The sequence below is a fragment of the Myotis nattereri genome, assembly GCF_964212035.1.
Source record: "Myotis nattereri genome assembly, chromosome: 2".
Taxonomy (NCBI): domain Eukaryota; kingdom Metazoa; phylum Chordata; class Mammalia; order Chiroptera; family Vespertilionidae; genus Myotis; species Myotis nattereri.
Window position 1 is genome coordinate 93,209,822 of NC_138076.1, and position 6,812 is coordinate 93,216,633.

Here is a 6,812-nt window from a genome sequence, read left to right on the forward strand (position 1 = left end):
ATGTGTCCTCCCTAGAGTTACAGAGGTGCTCCTCCTTGTGAGGAAGATTCACAGAAGAGCAGACAATCAAGAATGTAAGTGCAGTTCCTCCTGGAGTTTCCAATTGCCCCAGGTTCTCAGATGAGTGGACAGAGGCCAGGTGCATTCACAAGGAGTTGCTCCTGAGGAAAATCAGAGAACTGGGGAGGAAGCATTTGCCCTCTGCTATTTCACAATGGCTGTGATAAAAAATTACTTACTTTAGAAAAATCAGTGTCTAAGTCCCATTAGTGTGATAATACCAAATCAAGTATTTAAGTTTTGGCTTTCTTCTGTTAGTTCATTTTATTAGTATATTTGGTCCTTGCAATGCATCCTGTTTTCATGGGGGTAGGGTAGAATTTATAATTTTAAAATACTGTAGAAACAAGTCTTTGTGAACTTTCTTATAAGTTATGAGTGGTTGATGGCAAATATTATTTACACTAATAAAAGACAAACATGCAAATTGACTGTACCTTTGCTATACCTTAAGCCATGCCCACCAGCCAATCAGAGCGACTATATGCAAATTAACCCAACCAAGGTGGCGGCCGGAAGCCACGGAGCTGGAGCAAGCAGGAGGCTTGGTTGCTCCAATGATGGAGGAAGTCAAGCTTCCCGCCTGCCGCCGCCCAGCTCTGAGATCCACTCAAAGCAACAAAGTTTCAATTATAGAAGGTAAATAAACCCCAGATACCTGCTTTTAGCTGGCTGTGGCTACGGAGCTGGAGTGAGCAGGAGGCTTCCCTCCTGCCTGCCCTGGCCGGCTCTGAGCTCCTCTCAAGGCTACAAAGTTTCAATTATAGAAGGTAAACAAATCCCAGAATAAAAAGGAAAAAAGAAAAAAAAGGAGAGGCTGGGAGCTTCCGTTGCCGAGGGGGCTTGGCCAGCCTGAAAACGGCCCTCAGCCCCTCACCCAGACTTGCCAGGCACCACAGTAGGGACCCCTCCCACCCTAAAGGGGGTGTTGCCAGCCAGCCTGCAAACAGCCATCAGCCCCTCACCCAGGCTGCCCAGGCACCCCAGTGGGGACCCCCACCCTGAAGGAGGTGTGACCAGCCTTCAAACAGCCATCATCCCATTATCCAGGCTGGCCAGGCACCCCAGTGGGACCCCCACCCTGATCTGGGACATACTTCAGGGCAAACCAGCTAGCCCCCACCCGTGCACCAGGCCTCTATCCTATATGATAAAAGGGTAATATGCAAAGTGACCCTAACAGCAGAACGACTAGGAATGACTGGTCACTATGACACACACTGACCACCAGGGGGCAGACGCTCAATGCAGGAGCTGCCCCCTGGTGGTCAGTGCGCTCCCATAGGGGGAGCTCTGCTCAGCCACAAGCCAGGCTGACGGCTGCCAGTACAGTGATGGTGGTGGGAGCCTCTCCCGCCTCCTCAGCAGCACTAAGGATGTCCAACTTCAGCTTATGTCTGCTCCCCACTGACAAGTGGACATCCCCCGAGGGCTCCTGGGCTGCCAGAGGGATGTCTGATTGCCAGCTTAGGCCCAATCCCCCAGGGAGTGGGCCTAAACCAGCAGGTAGTCATCCCCTGAGGGGTCCCAGACTGTGAAAGGGCACAGGCCGGGCTGAGGAACACCCTCCCCCCCCTCCACAGAGTGCACAAATTTTTGTGCACCTAGCCTCTAGTCCACAATAAAGAATTGTATATCTTTTTATAGAACTCATTATACTCATCTTTGTACATATGTTAGGGAATTTTTTAGAAAATAGAAAACATATTTATAACACTGAAAAAGTCTGAGATGTCTTGATACTGGAAGGGAAAAAAAGAAGAATTTGACAGGATCAAAAGCATAACACTGATTCAATATTAAACATAATTATGTACAGCTTTAAAATGCATACTGGGTCATGTAGAAAAGATATATATATATATACACACACATATATATATATAATGTATTGTAGACATTTTCCATTTTGATTGTTTAATGTAAAATATTTTATAACACCACATTTTTTTCTTTGTATGAATAACTTATTGATTTAAATTTGTATGCCATATTCTATATAATAAAAGCCTAATATTCAAATCGACTGAACGGTGGAACGACCAGTAGCTATGACGCACACTGACCACCAGGGGGCAGATGTGCAATGCAGGTGCTGCCCACAGCCCGCAGCCCCAGGCTGTCCAAGGTGGGTGCCAATGGGGGGCCCTGATCACCTTGCTGGTCACCCCACAGATCGGCCCTGATCGCTGGCCAGGCCTAGGGACCCTACCCATGCATGAATTTTGTGCACTGGGCCTCTACTTAATTCATAAAAGAATAATATAGATAAATTATATCACACTTTATATTTCCAAAGTAATTATCAAACTTTTTGACTCATTTATTTTGTATCCTTTTTGATACAACTCTGAATGAGATTGTTTCTTTTTTTTTCCAACAAAAGAATCCAAGAACATTTATTTCCACAGGTTCTTTTTTTAAAAATATATTTTATTGATTTTTTTTACAGAGAGGAAGGGAGAGGGAGAGGGATACAGAGTTAGAAACATTGATGAGAGAGAAACATCGATTCAGCTGCCTCTTGCACATCCCCTACTGGGGATGTGCCTGCAACCCAGGTACATGCCTTGACCGGAACCAACCCGGGACCCTTCAGTCCGCAAGCTGACGCTCTATCCGCTGAGCCAAACTGGTTGGGGCTCCACAGGTTCTTGATAAAAGACCACAATCCAGAATAGAAGTACACTGCACTTAAAGGCAAAATTACACAGCAAGCAAGAGCTGCCCCAACCCCTTTCACAGAGAAACTTCAGGAATGTTGGCCTCCTGAGGATTTGATAATTACCCATTCTTTCATGCACTGGAAGCCCATGCTGTCCCAGATTTTCTGCAACTTCTCTGACTGAGATGTGTGTTCACAAGCTGTATGTGTGCGTGCATGTGTGTGGGTGTATGTGTGTGTGCACAAAAGGCTCATCTGACCTACTTAATGAAGGAGCTGAGACAATGGGTTGGAAAAAGGTACCCCAACATGATGGAGAAGCTCCCAGCCAAGAAGACTAGCTTTCTCCTCAAGAGTCTGTACATTATAAAATGCCACAGAGGTTCCTGCAATTTGAAAGCCATTGACTGACCTCCCAGTTCAGGTCTGGGTGAGACACAGGGAAGGAGAATGTGCAGACGGCCCCAGAGAGGAGAAGGGACTGAAGTCCCAGGACGTGCAGTTTGCCTCAGGTTGGGGGAGAGAGACCATTCAAAAGCCTGTGCTTGAGATTGGATACCTGAACCCTGGCACCCCATCAGGAGCTCCGAGGTAGCTGGTGGTTGCAGTCTGACCGCTTTCCTAGTTCCACAGCCCCTGGAACTAAGAGTGGGCAGCCTGCACGGGCAGACACAAGGCCTCTGTCTGTAGAACATCTCGGCGTTCCTCACACAGGTGGATGGCTAACAGAAGGAGAAGGTGGATGGAGGAGGCTGAGGCTGCCATCACGATCACAGTGAACCCATGATGGTCACAGTGATCCCATGACGGGGCTGGTGAAGTCCCTGTGGTGGGGCTGGGCCGTGGGGCCCTGTTAGGCAGCCGCCTTTGCTGCTTCCCAAGCCAGGTGCTCCTGCTTTGCCTTCTCCCTGAACTCCTGTTCCCGCTGAATCAAGTACAACAAATCCCAATGCCATTGCTGCAACTTCTGCTCATAGGTGGCGATGTCCTCTGCTTCACAGGCGGGCAGCTGGTCTTTGATGACCTGGGTGGTTAGCGTCAAAAGACTCTCTGACTCAACTTTGCCCAGAGCCTGAAGCTGGGAATGTAAGGCCTTAAATTGCTCCAGCTAGCTGGGAAGCTTGGACTGTTCAGTTTCCTCCATGTCCAACTGCTCCACCAGCTCTTCTGGGCCCTGGCTGTCCTCCCCTCCTTGCGGCTGTTCCTCTGAGGACTCCTGGGCTGGAGCCATCAGAGCCTGCAGTGCTCTGTCCAGAAAGTGGAGCGCTTCTCTACATAGCTTTCCATCTTCTGGGGAGGAGGCCACCTTCTCCATCACCTGGAGGGCTCTGTCAAGGTAGCCTGGTGGCCACAGCAGAGGCATGTTGTGGTACACAGCCCGCAGCCCTCGCTGCAATTCCACCTTCCCCAGAAGTGCAGAGCCATACAGCTGGGAACTCAAACCCACTGAGTTCTTTTGCTTTAGGCCTGGGAGTAACAGGGATGCACCGAAGTTCCTCTCCTCTTCCCAAGTGAAGTCTGTCTTCTTTGCCAGGCAGTGGTACAAACCATAGAGGGAGAGAAGCTGGGTGGAAGGTACTTCAAAGGCTTCTTGCATCATGACCTCAAAAACCACGGATAAAGCATCTTGGTAATTTTCTTTCTTTATGAAATAATCTATCAGTAAATTGAATGTAAAGTTATCTGGGAAAATTCCATATTGAGCCTTATTTGCAAGGGTATATAAGGCCTTGTCTTGTGCACCATATTTTAGACACTGCCTAATCTAGGTGTGGACAGTCCAGTCTCTCAGGTACCAGCAATTGGGGCTGTGCTGGAATTTGTAAAGGTAATATTCTGCATGATCTATCTCTTCTCTAGATGAAATGTCCACAAACCATGATATTGTTAAAGAACTGACAGGCAACTTTTTCTCGTATGTTTTATCCATTAAAGATGCCAGATCAGCGAGGTGACAATCTTCTTTTTCTCTTGCTTCCCATTTCTGGCTGTCCACGTATGCTGCAGAAAACAGACACCTTTTACCTGCCAGGGAGAGGTGAGGCAGAGGCACTTTATGCGCCAGGAGGACCCCATGCTGCACCATGGGGCCGCCATCTTGGACTCTCTGAGATTGTTTCTTTTCTTTTCTTTTTTTTTTAACTTTTGTTTTATTAATATTTTTCTTTCTTTTTTTATTGTTTTATTGCTTTAAGTATTACAATATTACATATGTGTCCTTTTTTTCCCCCCGCCCTTGACAATCCCCTGGCCTCCCCTACCCCCCAGTGTCTTATGTCCATTGGTTATGCTTATATGCATGCATACAAGTCCTTCGGTTGATCACTGAGATTGTTTCTTAATTTTCTTTCTGATTGTTATACAGATTTTTGTATATTGATTTTGTATCCTGAAATTTTTCTGAGTATATTTATTAGTTCTAACAGATTTTGCTGGAGTCTTTATATATCACTAAGGCCAATGTTTTTATTGATTCCGTCTATTTCATCAATCTATTTATTTTTTTTATTTTTATTTTCTTATCAATCTATTTATTGATGAAAGTGGAATAGTAAGGTTCCTTGTTATTATTATACTGCTGTATATTTTCCCCTTTAATATTTGCTTTTTATATTTAGGTGCTACTATGGTGGGTGCATAAATATTAGCAAATGTTATATCCTTTTGTTGGATTGACCTCTTTATCATTAACAAATAATAGTAATATATATGTAAAATCATGTCATCTATAAAGAGATGGTTTTACTTCTTGATTTTCAATTTGAATGACTTTTATTTATCTGTCTTGCCTAATTGCACTGGCTAGACTTCCAATATTATATTGAGTAAAAGTAAGAAGAGTGGGCATCCTTGTGTTGTTTCTGAACTAAAGAAGAAGCCTTCAGCTTTTTATCATTGAGTATGTTGTTAGATGTGGCCTTGTTATATATAGCTTTTACTATGTTGAAGGATGTTTCCTTTATATACACTTTGTTGAGAGTTTTGTTATGAATGGATATTGAATTTTAAAAAACTGTATTTTTATCAATTTTAGAGAGGAAGGGAGAGAGAAAGAGATAGAAACATCAATGATGACAGAGAATCATTGATTAGCTGCCTCCTGCACACCTCCTACTGGGGATTGAGCCAGCAACCCAGGCATGTGCCCTGACCAGAATGGAACCCTGACCTCTTGGTTCATAGGTCAATGCTCAACCACTGAGCCATGCTGGCTAAGCTGATGTTGAATTTTATCAAATTATTTTTCTGCATATATTAAGATGATTATATAATTTTTATCCTTTACTTTGTTGATATGGTGTATCACATTGATTGACTTGCCAGTGTTGAACCACCCTCGAATCCCTGGAATAAATCTGAGTTCATCATGGCATATGATCCTTTTAAGTTATTCTTGTTTTGTTTGCTAATATTTTGTTAATAATTTTTGCCTGTATGTTACTGAGAGATAGTGACTTATGATTTTCTTTTTTGTGTTTTCCTTTTCTGGTGTAGGTATTGGGGTAATGCTGGCCTCACAAATGAGTTTGGAAGTATTTCCTCCTCTCCAATGTTTTGGATATGTTTCAGAAGAACTGGTCTTAACTCTTCTTTAAATGTTTAGTAGAATTCACTAGTAAAGACCTATAATCCTGGACTTTTGTTTTTTGGAAGTTTTTTGAGTAATGATTTAATATCCTTACTAGTAATTGATCTACTCAGATTTTTTATTTCTTCATGATTCAGTCTTGATAGGTTATATGTATCTAGGTATTTATCCATTTCTGTGTTGTTCAATTTGTTGGTATATAATTGTTTTATATGTTTTGGTATTTCTGTGGTGTCAGCTGTAATATTTCCTCTTTTATTTCTGATTTTATTTATTTGAGTCCTCTGTTTTTATTTTTCCTTAGGGAATCTAGCTAAAGGTTTCTCTATTTTGTTTATATTTTCAAAGAACCAGCTCTTAATTTTATAGATCTTTTCTATTGTCTTTGTAGTTTCTTTTTCATTTATTCTGCTCTGATTTTTGTTATTCCCTTCCTTCTACTAACTTCGAGCTTTGTTTGTTTTTCTTTTTCTAATTTCTTGAGTTGTAAAGTTAGGT

The 6,812-nt window shown here is 43.2% G+C and overlaps 1 pseudogene across 1 annotated transcript; it reads right to left on the minus strand.

Annotated features, from left to right (window-relative positions):
* Nucleotides 1-3,578: 3,578 nt before the first annotated feature.
* On the minus strand, nucleotides 3,579-4,808 carry LOC308514667 (small ribosomal subunit protein mS27-like; annotated as a pseudogene). The gene has a single exon. The product of its transcript is annotated as a small ribosomal subunit protein mS27-like (transcript).
* Between the last annotated feature and the right edge of the window lie 2,004 nt (nucleotides 4,809-6,812).